Source organism: Carettochelys insculpta, chromosome 3, assembly GCF_033958435.1.
Source record: "Carettochelys insculpta isolate YL-2023 chromosome 3, ASM3395843v1, whole genome shotgun sequence".
NCBI lineage: Eukaryota > Metazoa > Chordata > Testudines > Carettochelyidae > Carettochelys > Carettochelys insculpta.
The window spans coordinates 62,181,279-62,206,499 of NC_134139.1; positions in this window are offsets into that span (position 1 = coordinate 62,181,279).

Sequence of the window (25,221 nt, forward strand, 5' to 3'; positions counted from 1 at the left end):
CTCCATTCCAGCCAGGTATGTGCTTTTTCACACAACCCGCTCATTCCCACAATATTTCACTAAGGTAAAAATGTGAATATAAGTTAAAAAGATATATAGTTATAGAGAAAGCAAGGCTACCCAGTCATAAGTAATAAAATAAATGAGTTTTTGAATGGCTATAAATATCATGGTTCAGAACTCTTCCTAGTTTCATGGCATTGTTGTTAAGAGGAAAATTTTCTGGAGGATAAGTTACCCACAATTGTTTACTGAAGGATTTTTAGTGTCTTACTTTGAAGCACCAAATACCTTCACTCTTGCAGACAAAACAGTGAGCTAGTTGGAGCACTGGTCTGAGCTACCATAGCAAATTTTGTCATGTATACTCTAAACTTTCAGCCTATTTGCCAGTTCTCAGTGAGAAATGGTAGGTGATTTAATATTTATATTGAACCATCTGTTGGTGGAAAGTACAAACTTTTGAACTACATAGAGCTCTTCTTCAGACACTAACCTCCAGAAGTTCAGGACCCCTGTGCAAGTCCAGAGCTTTGCCACAATAGTTATTTGTAGGCTAGCATTGTTGACGCTGGTTGTGGTGATCATGAAGTTGATGCTGGTGTGGGAATGTCCTGGAGATTTTCATGGATATGTGGGGCTGTAGAAGATGTGGTGGAAATCTGAGGGAGGTGGAGGAGTCTTCCATCCAAAATACAAAAATATAATTACTTTGTCTCAGGTGTAGTTGGTTCCATGGTGCATCTTTTTCCCATAATTTCTTTTTCGGAGCGGTTCATAAAGAGCATACTGTGGAGCCAAACTAGTTCCCATAGTTTGGGGAAGGTATAGTTAAAGGTGAAGTTGTTTTAGATGAGAATGAAATGGATAAGTGGGTGATGTGTTTTGGGTGGACTTCTGGGCATTGTGTTATGTTTATGACATTACTCAGGTGCAAGTTGGTCCAATGGACATCTCTGTCCCCTCAGTTCCCCAGCCTGTAATGCCTTTTACACTGCTTTGCCGCAAAAGCAACCACTGCTGGTCTGCTCTCACACAGCCTCTAGCATGTATATCGTTCCCAGCTATACTCTGAGTGGTGTAGGCAGCCATCCATGAATTTTGCAGTACAATACTAGCAAGCTCCCAGTCATATGTGTCTTCTATTGCCTAGCACCATCCTGGACAGTACTAGCTTCTTAATGGAAAATGATATGCACAGTTCTTGTTATGCCACATGGTTTTCTAAACTAATTTTTTGGCTGCAAAAAGGATAGATTTTAAATAACTACAATTAATAAGACATAGAAGTCAGAATTGGCTACAAGGAAATAAAAGACAAAACAGCTGATACCTAATTTGACAAGACAAAAAAAACAGAATACAGACTAACACGGCTATCTCTCTGTCACTAATTTGACAAGCTAAGTGAATACAAAGCAAAAGTCTCTCTTGTCACATATTCCAGCAGTCTTATAGGTGATTTGAGGTATCTGCCTTCTCCTTTTATAGCACTGTATCTTGTACAAGAATCATCCCCACTGATGTCTGGTCAGGAACCTTAAACTGCTTTGTCGTCAAACTGTAGATTTACTTACGTACGCTCGTCTGCCAGAGTGGCAACTAAATTCAGTGGTGGCCCATTTGAGCTAGTTGAAATGTGGCTGAAGTCTCAGATAGCCTTTTGTTTCTGTGGAAATTGTTTGTGTGTGCTCTTCTGGGCATGCCGGAATACACCTTTGGTTATGTTTGAAACATCATAGAAAATGGTAGAGACTCCAGAGGATTGGAAATGAGCAAACATTGTGCCAATCTATAAAAAGGGAAGTAAGGACAAAACTGTAGAATTACATACCAGTCACCTTAACTTCAGTACCTAAAAAGATAATGCAGCAGATAATTAAGCAATCTCTTTGCAAACACCTCGAAGATAATAAGGTGATAGATAACAGTCACCATGGATTTGTCAAGAACAAAAATTGTGTCAAACCAACCTAATAATATTCTTTGACAGTGTAACAAGTCTGGTGGAGAGAGAGGGAGCAGTAGATGTGGTATATCTTGACTTTAGTGAGGGTTTTGATACTGTTTAACATGACCTCATAAACAAAATAGGGAAATACAACTTAAATAGAACTACTGTAACAGCAATGGTCAAAGTAGGATAATGAGTGGGACACATGAGTGGCTCTCTTTAATTTCAGTAGTTGTAGCCACACTATCCCCTCCTTTTGGAGGGACTATGGTAATGTGGCACTTTGGAATATGCCAATAAGGCTCTACCATGAATATGCAGTGCCTCATTAGCATAATGACAGCTGCCTGCATTTCAAAACTGCCGGTTTCGAAATACACACTGCTTGTGTAGCCAGGGGCCTTTCAAAACAACCCCCCAATTTCAAAAGCCCTTTCTCCCCATCTGGCTTTGGGAAGAAGGGGACTCATTACTTCTTAACATGTTCTGAAGTGCCACAGCTCTGGGTTGCAAGAATGCCATAACCAAGAGGATCTCCTGGGATAGCATAGTTTTGCTATCTCTGTTTGCCTACCTAGAATTTGTGCTGTGCGTTGTGTTCTACATATACTTAAACTAGCTCCCTTGAAGGAATTCACAACTCTCAGAAGACACCATTTTGTATGTACAGAATATTGTGAACAGGAGCTAAACTAATCTGTAGTATTTCTAGATAGTTTATAAAGTGGGACAAGAAAAGAACATCCAGGGCTTCTGATTTTGTAGTACACAGATCAACGTCAGAAGCATTCACTTAAAGATTTGAAAGTTTGAATTGTGAGTATAGACTGATTTGTCATGCATTCAAAGAAGACAAAGCAACAGAAGTATGTTAAAAGACACTGAATTGTTTTAAACTAACTGCTCTAAGGGCTTGTCTTCACTTGCCCCCAGCTTTGAAGGGGTAATGGTAATTTGGGCAAAATGTTGGGGAGTAAAGGCACTTTGAAGTACCGTGGGCACTTTGAAGTGCCTGCAGCTACATGCATGCCAGCACTTTGAATTTGGACTCTTCAGAGTTGCTGCAGGGGAGGATTAGCCTAATGAAGTGCTGCATATTCACTGCAGCACTTCATTAGTAATCTCCCATCTCCCTGATTAATATGCCTCTTCAAAGTTGGGGGCAAGCATAGACCCAGCCTAAGTTTTTTCAAAGTGCTGTTCGGATGCATTACATGTTAAAAAATTTTATATATAACCTTACCATCTTTGGAACTGCAGCCTAACCAGTTCTGTTTTCATGCAAATCCAGCAATTTACCTATGGTTTGTAAAGTCAGTTTCAGTACTATCATGGTTGAGATTATATTAAAATTCACATGTATAGAAGATGACCATATGCTCATTCAGCATTGCCAGAGTTTAACAAAACGTTTTGCACAACTGAACTCTCCACAGAGGATTGAAAGCCTTAGTATATCTTGCTTAATAAGCCTGTTGCTAAGTAGGACAGGTCTTCTTCCCCAGTAGTGAAGAGAATGTCATTACAAGTGTCAAGTGGTCCTAAGACCTAATGAACAGGAACACAAACCAAGCAGACAAAATCAGTGATAGAGGCAAATCTGTAGAGATGGTTCCAAAAAAGGATGTAATATACGCTTAGGGGCAAGGATACTTTTTTCCTCAGCACCCGGCGTGTTTACCTCGTTCTCAGAAGTTTTCATTTGTAAGATGAAGTTCATTTGTAATTTATAATGCAAAAGAAAATCCACCCTAGTATACATGTTCTAGTTCCCTTTGGGATCTCCTTCTAAGGATTGTACAAATGTATGTAATTATATTCCAAAGTACATATCTGAGTCTGTCCAGATTTTGGGTGTAGGTAGCAGTAGCTCCACCTAATATGGTATTAATATTTTCTCCATAATATGTGGCATGATTGTGTAAAGTAAAACACAACAGCTGACAATAGCAGGCACGTCAACAAGATGACCAGTTATAAGGTATTTCTTCCTTTTCTCTAGAAAAAATCCTTGTAGGACAAGTAAATTCTTCTGATAAGTAGCTAGCATTAATGACTGCAGTACTGTGCACAACAGGACAGCCCAGTGCAATACTGGCACTTCCCAAAGTAGCACAGGGATGATGTCTGGTAAATGTATTTAGTTCAACTGAGAGCAATGTATGTATTCTGTTGATATGAATAAACAGAGGTTGCTAGGTGGGCTGCAGCTGTCATGGCAAATATTGGGAAATCATGATGTTCAGAGAAAGTGAGTAAGTATTATTTACTCCTAACAGCACAAGAACTGTGGCTGAACCTGTGAAATTAATAGGCAGTAAGTTTAAAACAAACAAAAGATACTACTACTACTTCACACAATGCACAACTGACCTATAGTACTCCTTGCCAAGGAATGTTATGAAATACAGAACTATCACAGGAGTTAAACAAGAGTTAGATAAGTTCATGGAAGGAAGGTCCATCACTGGCTATTAGTCAGGATGGTCAGGTACACAACCACAAGCTCTGGGTGCTCCTAGACTGACTGACAGAAGCCAGGAGTGAATGAAAAGGGATGAACCACTCCATAGTTGCCTGTTCTGTTCATTTCCTCTGAAACACCTGGTATTGGCCATGTCAGAAGACCAGATGCAGGACTAGATGGACCATTGGTTTTGACCTAGTATTGCCATTCTTATGGTATGTCCACTCAGCTATCATGAGAAAACCTAATTAACTTTACTACCGTTTAATCCCCATGCCATGGCATGGGACCTTAGTTCTCATTGTATATCAAGGTTTCTTTAATTCCCTGTGCAACAACTTCATCTCCTTTTCTTAATGCACTTGCCCTGTAATAACCTGGTGATTGAGTGCTTGGGTATCTCAGAAGAGGTCCTCTGAGCTAGCCCTGAGTGTCTCATCAGTGAGGTTACTGAAACACTGTTCTTGTCGTACGTGTAACACTGGGGAGGCTTTGACAGAAGGTTCCTAGTCCTTTTCCAGCTAGGAATCCCACTGAAATCAAGTGTATTGAATGGGTTGCAGAGCAGTCAGAGCAGGTCAGCCCAGTGAACTTCAACAATCCATAGTCCTAAAATCTAATTCAAAGCCTTCATGTTTGGTAATAATCCTACAAATGAGCAGCAGCCAAACAAACCTCAATGTTGTCCTTTTTTCCCCTTTTATTACTAGGTATAAATGAGAAAAATATGTCAAGACTTGAAGGATCAGCTAAACAGCACCTATCAATTAAACCCTTCCATCAGCCATGCTGGCATACATCACAGTGATACCAGCCCCTTTAAACTATGTATTTAGCCTACTAATGTCAAGTTACATTGATTTCCAGACACGTCAGAAGACAAACACAGAAAGATAGAAGACTTGCACAAAAAAGGAAAAATCCAGCCACACATTTGGGGGCACAAAATAAATTATACAAATGCTAAATTTCTTAAGAATCTCAGTTTACAATTAATTTTAAATCTTTATGAATTTATGCATTTTCTTGTAATTCTCAGAGTTCTTTCTGTGCTCAAAAGGAAAGCACCATTAGTTTTGACCAGGCTGGATAATACTTCATTTTCCAAAGATTAAAAACGAGGTTGAATTTTTGAGTATAAAGCTCAACTTTAACTACAGTGTTGAAACTAACACCTCTATCACAACTGAAAAAAATTAACCATCTACACCAGTTTAGCTTAGAACAAAACTGTACTGTTCTTGTTAAAGTTCTTGAAAGATCTATTTTTTTTCAAGTCAGAAATCATCATCAACTGAAGATACATGGTAAAAATTAGAAATACTGTGACATCATGAAGATACAAAAATGAAGATCTCTTCTAATGGTAGGTAAGTTACTGTCATAAAGTGTCATCATTTTTGCCACAGCAGGTTTGATTTTTCTAATGTATGGCTTTTATCAGCACTGCTTTGGGAAGAGTCAGTTCTGCTCCTTTGGACAATTTATTTAAATTTATGTAGGTGACGTAACCCTTTATGTTGCATTGTGTTATGGTGGGCTGCTGGGTTGAGCCCAGTAAAGCCTCTCAAAGTTATGACTTTTTTTAACATAGCATTTACTTGGAATGATTTATCCCACACTCAAATATTATGATGAACAAAGTGGAATTCTCTTTTTTTCTAAAATGTAGCTCAGCTTGTAGACATTCTACTGTGCACTTAATCACCTACGTGCAGATCATTCTTTATTCATTTAACTTAGTTATATTTACTGTAATTTTTTTATAAGTACAAATATCCAAAGTGTGTTGTGGAAATTTAACAAAGCATCCATATACAGAAAGACTACTGATAACGTAATGTATGGTTTGGTATTAAACCATTTCTATTAAAAACTTTATTTGAAACAAATTTCTACAAAATTATTTTAGGCAACATTGTACAAATGATCTCCTACATTACCAGTGTGAGAAATAATGGATATTTCCATTCTTTCAGCATAGCTTTACTGACTGTGGCAGAGGTCTGGCTCTGCTCTGGGGTCCTGCCCTTATACATGTTTAGGGCTTATTCTCAGAGGCTCACTGTGACCCTTGCCCTCTCTCCCTTCCTGGAGGCAAGGGTTACAGCCTACCAAGCCACCTTTATCACAAGCTAATCAATAGGTTTGATGTGAGAACTAACTGTTTCTACTGCTATTAGCATTCATAGACTGGAACCTGGAGCAGAGATAGGAATAAGGGGATTCTGAAGTTGGTGGGGTCCTTTCGAAAAGGACCCCCATCTGGACGAGCCGCAAGGGAGCGAAAAGTGGCAATTTTGAAGTGCCGTGGCTGGCAGCATGCTCAGGAGGCACTGAATATGCATTAGCATGGCTATTTCAAAGATTTCTCTAAGCGTAGACACAGCCATGATGTTTCTTTGGTCAGTGAACACAGTAGGTCACATTTGTGCATGTTAAGACTCTTACAGTTCTCAGCAACTTTCGAGGTTTGCTTATTTATGCGAAGAGGGAATCTTGAACTAGATTCCATAGTGAATAGTCTCAGAGGTTGCTGAGTTAGTCTGCATCTTCACAAAACCAAGACAGCAGTCCTGTAGCACCTTAAGGGCTAACAGTATTATTTATTAAGTAAGGAGCTTTCATGAGAAAGACCCACTTCTTCAGATCTGGAGAATTAAATAAGTGGGTCTTTCCCACAAAAGCTCATAACCTAATAAATAATATTGTTAGTCTTTAAGGTGCTACAGGGTGGTATTTCATGGGTTCAGTAGCTTAGTATTACTGAGTATCATCTACCTGCAACACAGACAAAACATGTCTCTTGCATGTATGGGAGAGCCTGGTAGACCCAGTCCAAAGCTATGTCTACACTAGAGGGTTTTGCCAACAAAACCCATGGAGCATCCATATTCCCAAGGCATTCTGTAAACAGAACACAGCACTTTTGTCGACAGCTGCACCCAGCTCCCCATGGGGAATAATGCCTCTGTCAGAGAACTGTCAACAGAAAGCTGGTCTGTCTGTTCCAGAAGACTCTCTGTTGACAAACAGGGCTTTCCAGGATGCTTGGCAGCCCTGTCTGCTGTGCTGCCGGTTGCCAGTTTTGCTGATAGGGCATACGGGCAGTCTGGCTGTGATCTGTTGACAGAGCAGATTACTCTTGTGATCCACTTGGAAAGTTTGGCCACAATCTGTCAACAGAAGTTTTCCAGAAGATATCTTCCAACAAAAACTTCTGTTGACAAATGACTGTAATCTAGACGTAGCCCAAGTGAAGTGGGTTTTACCCACAAAAGCTCATGAACTCATACATTTGTTGGTCTTTAAGGTGCTACAGGACTGGTTGTTGTTTGTGAAGCTACAGGCTCACATGAATGATTATGATGATATGAGTATCATGAATTAGACAAGGTAAAAGCAAGCATCTTCTATTTTTGTAGTTATTATATTGAAAATACAATAGCACTCTAATGAATGCTTTACAGCAACTACTTACTTCTCACCATGTTCAATTTGAGAATAGGCATTAGTCATGGCTTACAGACTGCAAATCACATGATAGAACATTTTATAGGCAAAGCTAAGTACAGTACATGGTAATTCCTTGTTTAGTCTCTTCTTGCTCAGTCAGTAGTCTGCAAAACTGTATTTTGAAATATGTAATTTAAGTTTAGTGATATTCCATAATGAATTTATAAGTTTATTCTGTACATATAATAGCACTTGAAAAAGTTGTTTAGTCCTGAAGCATGTACCCTGGCCTGCAGAGAATATCTTGTCTGTGAGAGGTAAAAGTCGGGGGTCTTATTGGCTGTGTGGCCAAGCGTGGACTTTACCCCTTTCATAATTATTATTTATTATATTAAATAATATAATAAAGCAGGGGAGGGAGGGAAGTGGAGCACCCATAGGGGGAAACATCTCAAAGAATCATCATTACTGCACAAGGTGAGTACCTTCCCCTTCTTTGATTAGTGTCCCCATGGGTGCACCACTCTGGATGACTATAAAGCAGTCATGCTTTGAAGGTGGGTTTGGAGCCCAGTAATGATCACAGTCAACAGAACTGCTTGACCCACTTGGAACGGAGGAAGCAATGGACGATGACAGAGCGTAGTGCTGTGCCAATGTGTTTCTGGAAAACCATGTCGCCATCTTGCATATGTCCATAAGGGGTATATTCTTGAGAAAGGTGGTTGTGGAAGATTCAGCCCGGATAGAAAGAATGGGTGGTGACAGCACCCAGACGCTCCCTTCAGCAAAGTGTACAGCAAGTGTGGATACAGCTGGAGATCCACTTGGACAGTCAATGAGATGAAACAGACAAGGCTTTGGATTGCTCCACAAAGGATAGAAAGAGCTTAGGAGACTTGCACCAAGGCTTCGTGCAATTGATGTAGAAGGCCAGTGCCCAACAAACATCCAGAGTGTGCCATGTCGCATGTGCTGGATCAGAGTGCAGCTTCAGGAAGAAGGCAGGTAAGTGGATAGGTCTGTTGATGTGAAATGGAGACAGAACCTTAGGGAGGAAGTTAGGATGAGGGTGAAGAGTGACTATCTTTGGTAAACACCATAAAAAGGGGTTCAGCCATGACTGCAGCAAGCTCCCCAGTCCTTCTGGCCGATGCGATGGTGACTAAAAATGAGCCCTTCATTGACACATGGAGCCAGGAACACATTGCCAGGGGTTCAAAGAGTGGCTTCATGAAGCAATTGAGTACATGGTTAAGGTCCTAGATCGGGACCAGAGGATGTTCTGACTGGAAGATGTTTTGCAGACCTGTCAGAAAACATTTGGTGATGAGATGGGCAAGGAAGGAGATCCCATCCTCTGCTCCGCGGAATACTTTCAATACAGTGACATGCATCTGAACAGTACTGAGGGCTAGGTATGATTCACACAGGTGCAGCAAGTTGTCAAGGAGGGCAGGAAGAGGCCTGGTGTGAGGAGGCATAGGATGATTAGCGCCCAACCACTGAGAGAACTGCATCCACTTGTAGAGGTAGGACTTACATGTGGACTCCCACCTGCTCTTAATGAGAACCCTTTTTACCCCCTCAGAGCTTGCAATTTCAGCATTCTGGATCCACGCGTGGGGGTGCAGTCTGAACAGATCAGGGTGAATGGTGCAGCCAAAGTCCTGAGAAGGCTGTGGAAAGGAGGAAGGAGATACGGAGTCACCACAGACAGCCATTACAGGTAAGGATACCAAGTTTATTTCAGCCATGCCAGGGCTATCGGGGTGAGGTGAGTTCAATCCAATTTGACCTTGACCAGAAGTTTGTGAATCAAGAGAAGGGGAGGAAATGCACAGAGAAGGGGCGTGGCCCATTTGATGGAGAAGGTGTCTCCAGGGGAGTGTGTCCCCAGATCCACTCTGGAGAAATCCTGGTAACACTTTGTTGACTCAGGTTGTAAACAGGTCTGTGCAAGGTTGGCTCCAAAGCTGGAACATGTGATTGAGGGCCACTGTGTTAATTTCCCATTCATGGTGTTCACTGAACAAGTGGCTGAGGGTGTTCATGGTCACGTTCAGTACCCTGGGGAGATATTTGCCTCATCTACATTTGTCACCAAGGAGCGTGCCCAGATTTCCCTTGATCCAGAAGAGCAGCAGTCTCCTTTGTTTGCTCAGTCTTGTTTGGTTTGATGGCTCATCACCTGGCTCCATCTGCTCTGTCTTGCAGTTTCTAATCCCAAACACTCAATAGTCTCCACTCACATACACACAAACATTCATATCTAAGGGGAGAATGCAGTTTAGAACAAGTTACAAGCAGAGTGGATGGAAGGTACAAGAAAGATTACAAAGTTGCAAGGCTCAATGATCACCAAGCTTACAGTGAATTTCTGAATTTATAAAGCAAAGTTGCTGCGAGTTACAAAGTTGCAAGGTTTTACAAAGATTATGATGTTGCAAGGTCTAAGATTAGGACAAATGGCAAAATTTAAAAGGCAATGCAACAAATAATTACAAAGCTTCAGAGAATCATTTACAAATCACTAATGAAGTGATTTAGAAGACAAGTGCTCCCCCCCCACACACACCAATGCAGTCAGCTGGAGGTTTTTGTCAGTCTCTGAGTCATGTTATCAGGACCTTACAATTTAGTGTAAAAATCCATGTGTAAAATCAAGAAATAGCTCAGGCAGGGGCTTTTATGCAACATACAGTGCTTGCAAAAGGAAAAACGTACTTGATTTGATTGTTAGCAAGGAAATATAACTAAAAAGAAGTAATGTAAGATTATGCTGGAGGAAGAGACTTAGCCATATGAATTGTAGAGGCAGTTTGGGAGTACCTCCCAGGTATTCTGTGTTTATTTATACAAATAATTTTGAGGGATTTTCTCTTGCTTTAAATTGAGTATGACCAAAAAAAGAGACCCTTCCTAAATGAAATCTTGGAATTAGGCACATACTTCTACTTCGGAAGGAGCTAGTGATTCTAGAATTTCCAAGTGAACTCAAACAGATATTTAAAATATTTTATTTTTAGGACTAAACAAAGAGAAAGCATCTCTTGATCCATACTAGATAAATAGATCACACAAATAATTCCCTATGAGCTGCAGCTCTATTTATAACATGTTGGTATAAAATAGGGTTGCCAGCCCTCCAGGATTGGCCTAGAGTCTCCAAGCATTGAAGATTAATCTTTAAATAGAGATTATGGCACATGATAAAATCTCCAGGAATAAGTCCAACCTAACTTGACTACTCTAGTGCAAAATGATATTTTCAAACCCTGATCATATGACCAATTGTACAAGTGGGGTCAGTCCATATGGAGTCAATTGCAAAAATTGGAAGTTTAGGGCCTTATTTTCTATCACTGCTAAAGGTCTTACTTTTATGAGGGTCCAAAAAAGTACAGCCAGAATAAGATAGTTGCTAAACTCAACTTCTTGTGGAAATACACTATTCTCCAACACACAGCTTGCAGAGTTCCCCTGTGAGTCAATTATACATATATGGCAGCAGTTTTTACTGATTCCCAATTTAAATTGTTAATTATTCCAGTTGTCCTTCACGTTTGTCTACCTCAAAGCTTCTGTCCAAGTCATTTTCCTTTGTCTGGTTTGCTATTAAAGCCTGTTCTGCTCTGCACAGCTTCTGTGTAAGCTAACTGGTGTCCTTTTCTGAACATTGTCTCACTGCTATTGCCTATGAGGTCTTATTTTATTTGTAGTCAAATTTAATATTTTTTCAATTAAAAAATTCTGATGTCCCTTTAAATGATGAGAGCCAAAGATACATTATATAACAAGGCAAAAAGAATAAGGTATGCTCCGACTTCTCTTTCTATAAGGGGAAGCATGAGTTACTGTTAACTTCTATATTGTATAACCGAGAGCAAAATTCGGCCCTGAATCAGAAACACAGCATGACAACTTAAAAAAAAGTGCAATTAAAACCAGTCCCAGGTTCTAGAGGCTGTATTTTCCTCACGGCTGTTAAAGCCAACCAAACTCAAGACTGGGCGGGGAAATGAAATATATTTTCAGGCAAATTCTCAAGTATATAATTGTAATGTATATAAATATATTCTCAGAATTTATACCAGTATTCATAGAACAGTCTGTTAATAACTGGGAATCCTAACCAGCACTTTAAGTTCTGGCAGCAGAACTAACACTTGCTCACACTTTTTTTTAAAGTACAGGTTGAACCTTTGTAGTCCAGCAGTCTCACATCCAGCAATATCCATAATCTGGTATGACTTTAGTTAGCCAGGTGACCACTTATTGTGGGTGTGGCCAAGTTTCCTGTGGTCCCATAGTTTGTTTCTAGCCACCAGTCCTGGCTGTCAGTGTTCTGTGGTGTTATTTTGCTATAATTTCCCCCTACATGTCTTCTGAGAGCTATCAGGAACACTATCCCAGATGTCAGCCCAGCACATCTAGTGGCTGGGCTATGTAACTTTGTTCTCACTCACAACTGTTTTCGATTTGGGGGACAATTTATACCTCCAGATCAGACACGCTGCTATGGGCACCCACATGGCCCCACAGTATGCTAACATTTTTATGCATGACTGAGAACAACATTTCCTCAGCTTCTGTCCCCTTTATTCCTCCTTTACTTATGCTACATCCATGATACCGTTATCATTTACACCCACGGTAATAACAACATCCCCTATAGCCTTCAACTCAAACCCCTCCAGCACATTATCAACAATTTGCAACCTATACAGGAACATGATGCTGCACTACCACAGGCCCAAGGTGACAGTCCTGTTCTTTCCAACAGACAGCCATCCAACCTCAGGAAAATTCTCACGAGCAACCACATGTCACACCACAGAAATACTAATCCTGGAACCTTTCCCTTCAACACACCCTGTTGCCAACTCTGTCCACATATTTACACTAGAGACACCATCACAGGGCATAATCATGCCAGTTACATGACCAGGGGCTCATATACCTGCACTTCCACTAATGTCATATATGCCATCATGTGCAAGCAATGCTCCTCTGCCATGTATATTAGACAAACTGGACAATCACTTTGCCAAAGAATGAATGGACACAAATCAGGCATCAGGAATCTGAACACACACAAACTGGTAAATGAGCATTTCTATTTGGCAGGACACAGTATTCAGCACTTAATGGTGTGTGTTTTAAAACAAAGAGATTTTAATACCAGATTACAAAGGGAGACCTCTGAATTAGAATTTATTTTCAAGTTTGATACCTATCACCAGGGACTCTACAAAGATATCAGTTATCTTACACATTACAAGGACAATTTCCTCACCTTTGATATTCACAGTGACCCCAAGCATCTCACTTAATTTAATAGACACTTACAGAGGCTTTTTTTCTCCTCCCATCTTTCCCACCGTCTAGCTGACTCATCATTTTTTTTTTAATTTTTTTTTCTACTATCTTTTTTAAAAGTCTTTTTCTCTCAGTTATCAGTATTTTCCAGATCTGAAGAAGTGGGTCTGTCCCACAAAAGCTCATCACCCAATAAATGATATTGTTAGTCTTTAAGGTGCTACAAGAATCCTTTTTTTGTTTTCTAAGACCTAGTAAGCAGTGGAAGTGTTGGTAATACTACTTGATAATATTCACCTCCTATGGTCTGTCAAATTCAATTGTATGGTACCAGGGGTGTCAGACTAGACAGGTTCAGCCTGTAACATACTTTGTCAAAGCAAGCTCCTATGGTTTAGAAGATGCTACCCCATACCCATTTGGTCCTCAATCTCTCATTTGGGAGAGTAACATTTAGATGTACTGATGATCAGCTACCACTAAATATACCATTAAGAAGCCAACAAAAATAAATGATTAATATCAAACTAGACTCAATTCTGAACAATCCAAATATCAAAAAATTGGCACATTACTCTACGTTTTCAGCTTACTATGTATTCAAGGAATATGTTACGCCTTCTTAAAAACCTGTATTTGTACACCTTAATTCCCTACATTTACCAACCAACAAAGACATTTAGCTTGCACCTCTGTCTCTGTAATGGACATTCTTAGTGCAGTGCTAGTTAAGATTACCACCTCATTTTATACTGCTATCTAAAACAGATTACTAACAAGATAACTGTAATTACCACCGCCAATTCTAACGGGTTTTCTACCAGTTTTACTCTAGATTTAAAAGGAAGTAAATTTATTACCAAAATTAAGAGTAAAAAAATTAGAATGATATAATCTGGTTCCATTTTATCAAGGAGTACACTTTAGTAGGGAAAAAGAAGAAGACTATATAGGCATCCAAGTTACAGTATGAATCTAGCTAAAGAAGAGTAAATATTAGCCACTTCTAGAAAAAGATTGATTATATAGCTACACTGTTAGGACGACATCTAGCCATGCACGACAGCTATCAAGGACCTAGAACCCCCGTATTAAGTCAATATACACTGTGTGCATCCTAAATCAAAATTCAAAAAAACCACAACGTTTTCTATTAAAGGCTGTGTGGCTGGAAAAATAGCAAGGCTCAAATCACAACAAGGTTAAAGGGAACTGTTGCAGAGACTTATCCAGATGGCTCCGTTACTTTCAAGCTTGCGTCAAACCAACTATCACATGTGGCAGTTTCATAGTGGTGCTCTCTCATGGGTCTGATTTATTATCAAAACACAAGAGTCAAACATACCGTTACCAACTTCAATTAGTCCTTTCCATTTACAGTGCCTCACAAGTGTTGCCAGTTCTTTATCAGAGCCTTTCCATCCTTGCAGCCCTATCTCTTTTCAGGCCAACAGGTCTCCTAGCTGGGACTTGCGCATTTTGCAGGGTTTTGCGACGATGCCAAATTGGTATGAAAGTACTAAATGAATGATGTGAATGTGACTTACCATGACTTAAACATGGCCAAATAACAGGAGTCTGGGAGCCGTTTCTCTCTAAGTTAAGAAGTGAAGTTAATGAGAAAAACTGCAAGGATTGCAGACTGGACTGCATGTGCAATCAAAACTGGACTTATTGGTCAGTAAAAATGGGCCCATACAAAATTATGTACGATATGAGTAAAGTTCCAGCGTGGAGCACATGGTGACTTGGTCATCATAACTTAACAGTAAAAAGTCACGCTTAAGCCTGAGAAAACTAATTGATGAGTGGATAAACATGGGGTAATTATGGGTTACACCTCTCCTAGCCCCTTCCAAAAATATTAATTAGGTAAAAATTAGTAACTACATGCCCACTGGACAAGCTTTTAAGATATCTAGCTCCTTTTGGGAAACACAGTATAAGAATCATGCAAACTAAATTACTGTTAATGAGAATTAATTTGAGCACTCAGAGAAGCTGGTGAAGCTCTACTATGTGGATTGTGGGACTGTGAACCAGAGGATTTTCAAGGCAACCAAGGCCTTGCTTTGGAGGAAATGACCAAATCTAGACAAGAGGGGAACAGACAAGGAGAAGAGGAGTCATTTATAGATTGGTAAACACCTTCCCTGTTTGCCAGACAGGGGCTGTGTTTGGGGCCAGCACAGGAACTGTTTGTGTAGTGTGTGAGAGGTTTGTTTCAGGGAATGTCTAATTTCTCATGAAATGGTATGTCTAACATAGGAGTCATGTGCTTGATGTAACTCTTTTACTGCTGGCATAATTCCTTCTCACTAAACCTGCCTGGCCCGCACAGGTGAATTCTCTGGTTTGACTATTTTCACTGATAGAAAACAGTAACCTGCTCTGCTGGGTGCCATTAAAGATCCAGAAGGGCTGAGTTGGGGAGGGGTTGAAGTGATGGGACAGGAATAGCCCCCAAGCCCCTGACTGTCCAACCCAGGTCCATCAAGAAACGCATATCCCTGAAGTTTCCTGTTCCTTGCAAATCTCTTCCCCCCAAAAGTCTTCGCCTTGCAGTTCTGGAAAATTGTTAACTGCCCGATTCACAGATTCGCTGCCTGGGAACTAAAAGAGAGTATCTCTCTGAAATTTTTGGGATGGGGGTGGGGAGCTCTCTCTTGAATGGCTACAGCCTGCCCTTTAACCTGCTTATTACATGACTCGTGTATTCATTACAACATGTGGGGAAGGGGGCTGAGCCTGACAAAAGGTGCAGCTGAGCCCCTGGATTTTCAATGGGCCAACTCAGCCTGGGACAGGACCATATGGCATCTTGCTGACTTGTGGTTGGTTTAGTTGAACCTGTAATATTAGTTAAATTATAGTCATGTATATATCTTTAAACACACAAAACATTAAGTAAAAACTCTCTCTACAGCGCTTCTTCCATTTGTATAGTTCAGATACTAACAATCCTAGTTTGTGGAGCTCTCCCGGTAGAACACTGCAATCGTAGCTTGCTGCAACTCCTGGTTCTGTCTGGCTTTATCTGATCGCCCTGCTGATTCACTGTCTGGAAGGAATGTTGCTGATGAAACAGTTCCTAGAAATTTAGAAGATGGTAGGGAGCAGGAATGAAAAACATATTCTTATCACATTTGTAGTGTCACGTTTCTAGTCAAGTTATTGTAACTGTTAGCACTGGAAAATGTGGGGGGAGGCCTCTCTGTAAATAGTTAGTAATTATACTAAAGCACTCTCCGACAGAAACAAAAACACTTTAAAAACTGTTTTTAATTATAGCATAAATTCTGTTATGGCCACAAACAGTCCTGAGTCTGCCTGGCCCATCAGAGTAGCCTATTTAAACTCTTACACTAATCCAGCTGGATCAAAATATACCAGCACATATAGGAATGAAGCTTCCATCAATTCAAATACAGATCTCCATATAACAGTAGTGAGCATAACAACTAAACAGCCAAACTAATCCTCAATAACCATGGTCATTTGAGGAAAAATTCCCTTGTTTGCTGTGACTACATGTTTAACTTATTGCTATAAGGATGTTTCACGGGGAAAATGCTTAGGCAGATTGGCTTCTTTTGTTTGTTGGTTTGTTTTCAGTTTGATGTAACATAAGATTGAGCAGCAACAGAAATTTGACAGAGTGGCATTCACCCCTTCCTCCTCAGATCTGTGGGAGCAGAACTTCACTGTTAAGATCTGTAAGAATCTATTCCAACTTCTGTAACCTTTATGAGATGCAAAGTGTCCACCCTGGATCTTTTGAGGCTTCTCCAACCCCCCACAGCTCCTATGGTTGGGGTTCTCCGTGAATTTGAGAGGGGGTTTGTGTGAGACAACAGGCCTAGGTGAGGCATGGGATACTTAGTACAGGGTGTTGGGGTTGGTAAGGAGAAGGCTAAGTGAGGGAGCAGAAAGTGGGGCTGCGGGAGGTAGGGAGCAGGGGGGAAGCACTGGTGGCTTCTACTGGCAATAAACCTCTCTGCCAGACACCTCTTGATGGTAGCTGCATGACTCCCCTCTGACAAATGACAGGAGGTTTGTCAGATGGCGATGTGCTAGTGCTTCCCCTTTGCTTTCTCCTAAGCATCCTCCTGTCCTCCAGCCAGACATCCACTGTCCCCATGTAAACTGACAGCCCGTTCCCACCATCACTGCCAGCCAAAAACGTGTCCTCTGAAGTCACCAACCTTCCTGACCCCCAGTAACTCATTTTCCTAAATCCTTATGTCTCCCTCTCACACCTCCAGCTGCTCTATCCTCTTTCCCTTTCCACTCCTCCCCTGGGCTGGTCTGCCAGGAGCAGAAGAATGCAGGTGTGGAGGGTTGCACTCAGCGGATCGATGTCCAGCGATAGTGTAGATGTAGCCTTAGTCAAATTTCTAGTGTGTTAGAGAGATTAATATTATACACAGTAGTGTAAGACAAAACTAAGGAATTTGTTTTCTGTATGTATTTCTGATGCTTTAGTGCTTCTGATCTTGCTGAAACAGTTCGCAAATCAGAAAAATAGGTTGCATGCCATGTATAAATTCTTGGCCAAGCAGATAGCAGGGTAGAGAAGAGAGCTGTTAACTTGTCATAAGTCAGACAGAAAGCCTCAAGACCCATTTCCTGAGACTGGAAACTCATTACCTAATAAACATATGTAAGTCCTTAAGGTGCTACAGGACCAATTGTTATTAGTGTTGCTACACTTATTAAAAACAACAAAAACAGAAAACCCAACAACCCAATCAGATAATAGGCAAGGGTGCCATTGGGCAGGGGCGGGGGGAGCCATGGGGCTTCTATTGCATCCGGACCCCCATCCGGCTCCACTGAAATTTGAACCTCTGAATTTCATACTTGAGGTACACCTAAGAGCTGTGCCTGGGGCTGTAACTACAACAGAGTTTGTGCTGCTCCCAGCTTTGCCTTTGGGTCAGGGCATTTGTTTCTGGACAGAGGGAGGCAGAGTTATTAAGGTAACAAAAGCCTTTTCATTCAAGTAACTGAAGAATCATCAGATGGCCATAAAAACTTTGCCAGGAACTCCACATAAAAGATAGGCAGCAAAGGGTAGAAGCAAGTGGTGTGCTCCAGCCATAGGTACTGGGACCAGTGCTGTTTGTTAAAGGTCTTGAAAAGGGGGTAAACGGAAGTGGCAAAATTTGACAACATACACGTGCACCTGGCTACTGGACTTCAGTAGCTGTAGTGGGGCTTTGGTCTACCCGTACATGGGGCTCCAGCCCCGGTTCTGGGTTCCCCGGGGCTGCAGGAGGGTTCTGGCCTGCTGCAGTGCCACAGGGCTCCAGCCGGCTCTGGTCTGCCCTGCATTCCCAGGGCTCTGGCCTCTGACTGCCACAGGGCTCAAATTCAGCCTCTGCCATGCTTTGGCTTCTTCTCTGTACATGCAGGGCTCCAGCCCAGCCCCAGTCCCGTGCTGCTACTGCGGAGGCTCTGGCTCTGGCTCTGGCTCTGGCCCTCACCCTGGCCCCTTGCTGTAGTGGGCTGCTCCACCCCTGCCTCCAGCCCACTGGCCACTTCCCAACATTTGCTCCTGGCAGCCTAACAGCGCAGTGCCGAGCGAGCACCTCGCCCCAGTTTGGGCTCTGGTGGCTGTGACAGGTCCAGCTCATCACGTCTTTCCCTGGCTCTCTCCTGTTTCTTTTCCCCCTTCCCCCAGCCAGGCACTGATATCCCCTCACTTCCCCCCAACCAGGCATTGATCCTGCCTTCCCTTGTCAGACACTAACCCCTCCTGTATCCCCCCTCTTTCCCCAACCAGGCACTGATTCCTTCCCCACCCTCCCCCGCCCCCTCCTCCTACGATCTGTGGGAATTTAAAAACCCTTCATGAGAGTCTTTCCCCTGTTTGATTTCAAAGCAATCAAACACTAGCCGAGCATTGGTTCCCTTTTATTCTACAGGATGATTCAACACAAAGTGAGGTGATCTGGCTGCTTTTTTGGGGAAGGGGGCAATGTTTCTTCTTTTATTTTGTAGCCATGGCTTCTGCAGAGGGCTCTTCTCAGTCTGGTTACTGATCCAAGAGGGCACCAGCTCGAATCCCAGGAGAGATCCCATCACAGCTGCATGGTAGACATAGGAATAAGGACACATATCTACTGATTTCACACACCCTACAAGACGGGGACTAGAATAGAGATGCAGAGCAGTGCAAGTCTAAGATAAAGGAGGGTCACCCATCCTACTACAGGGCTTGTGAAGCAAACAACTGCTCTGAGGCTGCCCCCAACACCTGTAAGTCCTGTGAACAACAGCTGGATGCAATAGGGGAGGTGTGCCCACATGAGCACTCAAGGCACTTTGGGTACCTGTACTCAGTCATTAAACCACAGTCCTAAATTTACCTGCAGTGTCACATTAACGACCAGCGATTGCTCTGCCACCATGTCTTGTTCTTGCACTGCAGGATCCATGGCTGCTTCCTTACATATGCAGGCAAGATGGACTCCCTGTAGCACCTTCAAGTGGCACAGAAGGAACAGGGAACTGTGAGGGGGAGATTCAGGAGGAGAAGGGGCTCATGGGACAATTTTATGATTTCCAGGGCACCTTGTGGTTCCTGTTGACATCCCACAATGCCTAGCAAGACCAGGCATGATGGGATGCACACCCAAAATGCGTTGCTCCCATTGCTCTCTAGTGTGAATGCTCAATTTCGAAATGCTCTTGCAGTGTGAACACTGTGTTCAGAAATAACTTATTTCTACTTAATAAGTTATTCCAGAAAAACACTGCAGCCTTAGCCTAAGTCCAGAGCTGACTGCCAACATTTACAAAGGGATCTCACACAACTGGGTGATTGGGCACCATGATGTCAGGTGGCATTCAGTGTCAATACATGCAAAGTAATGCAAATAGAAAAGTATAATCCCAACTATACATATAAAACTAATAGAGTCTAAATTAGCTGTTACCACTTTGGTTTGAATAGGAGAGGCAGACCCCACAGAGAATGGAGAGATGATGGAGTAGATTGGTGCAACACTAGTCTACAGAAACTAAGCCACTCTGTACTGGACAGGGAAAGATGGAAGGAAATAGTGAAAGAGGCATCAGACACCAACAGGCACTGAGCCCACAGTTTTTGATGACGATGATGATGATGATGATTACTTCAAAAAAGAGATCTTGGAATCGTTGTGGATAATTGTCTGAAAACATTTGCTCAATGTGCAGTGGCAGTCTAAAAAGCTAACAGAATATTGGGAATTATTAGGCAAGGATAGATAATAAAACAGAAACTATCTTATTGCCTCTCTATAAAGTCATGGTGTGTTTACATCTTGGATGCAGCAAGAGAAATCATTGGGGTAAGGAACTGCTACCATATGAGGAGAGATTAAAAAGACTGGGAATTTTTAGCTTGGAAATTGGGCATGGGAGGAATATGTTAGATGCCTATGAAATCATGAATGGTGTTGAAAAACTGCATAAAGAAATGTTACTTACTCCTCACTGACAAAACACAAGAAGGTCATCACATGGAGTTTATAGGCAGTAGATTTAAAACAAACAAAAGACATTACTTTTTGCAGTCAGCCTGTGGCATTCTTTGCCAGCAGATAGGAGACAGGCTCAAGCTATAATTAGAACAAAATAAGTTCAAGAAGGATAGGTCCATCAATGGCTGTTAGCCAGTATGGGCATGGATAGAGTCCCTAGTCTCTGTTGGCCAGAAGCTAGGGATGGGTGACAGGATGTATCACTCAATTATCTGTTCTGTTCATTCCTTCTGAAGCATCTGGCATTGGCTACTGTTGGATGGACCATTGGTCTGACCCAGTATGACCATTCTGACATTTTTATATAGCACCAAGACATATCTGCTCCCTGCTGTAACCCACTTGACCCCATCCCATCCCAGAGCTGAGATAGAGACAGGAGTCCTGACAGTCAGTCTCTCTCTCTCTCTCTCTCTCTCTCTCTCTCTCTCTCTCCATACAGTTAGTAACAAAGTAAGAACACACATTTAAATTTTAAGCCTAACCTGTGTCACTTAAGTGCATTACCACAAGATGTCAGAATATATTAGTATTAGAGATGAAAGGATCTAATATTCAATTTTCTTTTATCTGGAAATTAGATAGCTAGATACAGTGCTCCTGTCAGTTATGTGCTAAATAATCTGACAAAAAATTAGAGTTTTCAAGTACTTTAGTAGCCCCTGAAAGAGGTGGTGTGTGGGGGGGTGGGGTGGAGGGGTGACAGGGTCAGTCTGGCCCTCCTCCCCGATTTTCTGCTTGGCTTGTACTGAGCATGCTCAATACCACTGCTGCCACTGCTGTGCTTTGTGGGCCCCACCCCCTCATGCCCTCACTCTGCCATCCCACAATCCTGACATGCACAGGTTACTCCCCCACCCAGATCTGAAATGGTGCCTCTGATACTAGGGTGCTTTACTCTGAATTGCACAGATCTTGGGCAAGGCTGGTCACCTTTACAAACACCTACACACAAAGATGTCAGTCTGTTACAAATGCCTGATTAAACAAGTAGCATAATGAATGTCAGCATGCTCCATTCCTCTTTAAGACTTGATGTGATGCCAGTTATCAGTATTTATGGAGCTAGTATCAATAGAAACTCAAACTGCTTGGATCCAGATCATGAAATCATAGTACTTACAGGACTGGAAGAAGCCACGTTAACATGGAGACAATGTGTCCTATGTCCGATGGCGACTAGAAATAAGAGTCCATACGAATCTAATATCATCTCTAAATGTTAAGGTGTCTAAGGAGATCACAAACAAGCTTTTATTCAAGGAACTGCACAGTAACTGAGGTGCCCTGAGTTACATGTCTCTGTGCACACTCCAGGGGGTGTGCATGCAGAAGTTGGGAGTTTTTTTTCACCTGCAGTGTGCACTGCAGTCATGTATGCACCCTGAGCGTCCTCATGCCCTGCACCAAATGCACAAAAGGGCAGAATAAGTCAGCGGTCTCTGAGTTTCCTCTCCACACCAGAACCTTCATGACACATGGCTCTGAGGTAATGGGGCTGGAAGGCAGGATTGCTACGTGCATATGGACAGCTCAGAGAACTCCAGCTACTGTACCGGTAAATCATTTTCCTTTCCCTTTTGAGTGATTGTCCTTATCCACATTCCACTTACAGTGATTCCCAAGCAATGGACAAATGTAATGGAGGTGGGACTATAGAAAGCCTTAAAACAGGGATTAGCACCAATAATAGAATCTTATCTGAAAGTTTCAGTGATAGTAGAGAGGTAGCTGAGTTAGTCTGTATCTTCAAAAACAACAAGAAGTTCTGTGGCACCTTATAGACTAACAGATGTTTTGGAGCATCAGCTTTTGTGGGCATTTGACAGAGTGGGTCTTTGGCCACGAAAGCTTATGTTCCAAAATAAGTGATAGTAGAATCTTTCACAAACAGGTGACTAGATCCACTCTACATATTTCTACAACAAAAATATCTCAGAGATGATGCCTGAGCTCTGGTGGAGTAAATGCTGGAAGAAGCAGGAGAATCTACATGACCCGCTAATTAAACAGGTCCAATATTGATCTAATTGGGTGAAGATCTAAAAGGTTTCAGCCTTTGCAAACAGCATGCCAAAGCACATCAGACATTCAACATATGGAGAGCAGTACAGGTTGATCCTCTCTGATACAGCAGAACCACAGATGTGGCTGGGCCGGAGAGTCCAGCTGGGGAGGGGGCCAGTGGCTGGGAGTGTTCTCAGGGTCCTGTGTGATTGTGAGGGGAGCCAAGAAAAGAGGCTTGTGGTCCCCTGGGAGAGCCCAGAAGCTGGCAACAGAGGGGTCAGAATTGACCATTCCTGGCCTGGCAAACTCCCTTGTTTGGGCCCAGTCAGGTCCCCAGGGTGCCAGGCCAGGCAGGTTCAACCTCTGTAAGCTTTGGAAGCAGGTGATTCAAAGAAAACATAGACAGGTGGATCTATTGGCTCAAATGTAAGTCTGTGACTACTGTGAAAAGGAACACAGGGTGTGTCCTCAAGACTTCTAGTCTGATTATAAGTTGGGTCTGCATAGGATTGGATTTCTCCACCTTTTTCTTTGAGGGAAATTTTAGCCTGGGATCTCTCTCTGGGACTCTTCTGTGCCTAGTACCTTTTTCACAGAAAGTTTTGTCCGATCTGCCAGCCTTTGAAACGGGATGTTGTGGATGAATCCCAGGTCACGCTTTCAGGAGCAGAGAAGGCATTTACGAGGTAGGGCTGAGGCTGGTCTCATTGACTTACCCATATATAAATCTGGAGTGGGGTGTCTCTAGATTTGCAGGTTCTGTAAGTGAAGGATGTGTAAATGGCATAGGGATACATGATTTCCAGGGATGGGCGAAACATTAAAGGTTATTGTGCCCTTGCCTGACGGGCAGTATGTAAATCCAGGGGACTTAGGAGAAGCCATCCTGGCACCAGAAAGAAATCCCTGTTTTGGTTAGAAAAATGAAACCTATTTCTAAGAACATCAAAATGCCAATGGGAAGCTCGAACTATCCTCATCTATACTGTGCATGAATTTGAAAAGAGACAGACATTTTGTTAGCACTGCTGATGTTCATCTCAAAGTCAGGAGGCATGAGAGGGACTGCATGGTAGCTGACCTGATCCACCCTTTTAAGCCCTCCTTGCAGGACATGAGGATGCTCAGGGTACATGAGATGCCAAACATGGGTGAGTGAGGTGTGTGCACACTGTCAATAGATACCCCAGGCTAAATACTTGGGTGAGCTAGAGTCAAGGATGAGAGTGGACAATCTCAAAGGCAAAAAAGTTACAAAAAGTGATCTGTTCACTAAACCAATAGTACACTGACTTACAATTTATACTGGTTCTAGGAGTCTCTGAAAAGGCCTTTGATCAAAAAAAAATCAATATGGAGGCCTAGTCTTGCAAACCTTTCTATGAAGGACTTGCAAAAGGCATCTTTTCAAAGATGGATGGATGGATGGATGGAAGGATGGAAGGTAAACTAGAGTCTAGAGTCACTGATGAGACAGAGTTGAGGTAGTTTGAGAGCCTTAATTATGCATTTCCAAATTGTAAAATGTTGGGTTGCATTTCACACTTAATTCTGAATTTCCTGCATTTTTAATACTTGCTACTTTTAATAACTGCAACATTATTACAAGGCACTCTCATCCTTTACTCTAGTTCACCCAAGTACTTAGCTTGGGGGTGTTTTAGAATCTAAGAAATGTTCTCCTGAATTTATGGTAGCTTTGGCTGAAAATCTTAATCCTCCTCCTAAAGGGATACTGTCATATAGTTTAAGGTCACAATCAGCTACCAGGTGTCATTGTAGCTCTATGCAAGCCTATAAGTAGGGCCCTTACGTCTGCACTACTGCCTTCAGAGCTGGGACCTTGGTCAGCAGCCATCAGTCTCTCTGGCCACCCCGCTATGAAAGTACTCCAAAAGTAAAGGTGGCTATACTGTGATTCCCTCTAAAATAACCTTGCAACCTCCCATCCCCCAGCAACTCCCTTTTGGATCAGGATCTCCAATTTGAGAAACTTTGGTCTCCTCTATTAAGTCTGTATAGAACAGACCAAAAGCATGCGAAAGACCAGATTTCATGGTGTACAACACATTTTTTTGCCTGTGAATTTGGTAGGGTTCTACTTATTTGAAAAGATGTTCCAAGTCTCCAGTGAATTATGCCCAGAGTCATAAGGCTGCAAGATGCTAAGTAACTGCTAAGAACTGGTCAGAACCCTGCAGAAACTGGCAAGTTAATTAAAAACTTTAGGTTGTCCAACATAATACATATCTTCTTTTCATTATCTTCACTATGTTCTAAGAAATACTATTCAAGTATCTTGAATCTTGTAAATGTGATGTTTGTCACACACTATTGCTAAAAATAAAAAAGTATTGTAAAAGCAGCCAGAAGAGAGAAGGAAATAGTGAGAGAGGCATCAGACACCAACGGGTGCTGAGCCCATGGTTATTGATGACGATGATGAGCCAGAAGAGACCTGATGCAACATAGTGCCTGGGCAG